Genomic DNA, 551 nt, shown 5'->3' with positions numbered 1-551 from the left:
GGAGGGGAGTAGGCGCCGGTGAGCCGCGCGCTGCGTTGCCCCCGGGCGGAGGCGGTCGCAGGGGCCGGAGCAGCGGCCATCGCCCTGCAGTGGCACGGGGCTGTGCGGGAGCGCGTGACAGCGCCGCGCCGCGCGCGGGGTGCAACTAACGTTTCAGCTGCTCTGGCTGTCCCAAGTGTCTGGCCCCGCGGGGTTCCCGCAGGGACTGGGTACAGGCAGCTGCGCTGGATTTAACTTTTTTTTAAAGACGTGTGTGTGTGTGTGTGTGTGTGTGTGTGTGTGTGTGTGTGTGAACAGGCGGTACCCATCAGCTGCAGAAGGGGCAGTTGTCCTGAAGAAGCAGCAGACTGGCAGAAGCAGCCTTTTCAAAGTGACTGGCTGGTGGGGTCCACATCACGGCCCTGAGCTGTGGCAGAAATCGTACAGGAGTCGGGCTGGGACGGAGGCCGGCTGCTCTGACCCTGCACTTGAGGCAGGATCGTCCCTGTCCCAGCCACCCCGTACAGCCATCATCTAAACTCTTGCTAAGACTACCGTGAACCCTGAGACAA

This window comes from Alligator sinensis, unplaced genomic scaffold, assembly GCF_000455745.1.
Source record: "Alligator sinensis unplaced genomic scaffold, ASM45574v1 scaffold309_1, whole genome shotgun sequence".
Classification (NCBI taxonomy): Eukaryota; Metazoa; Chordata; order Crocodylia; family Alligatoridae; genus Alligator; species Alligator sinensis.
Note: the sequence above shows the minus strand (reverse complement) of the source record.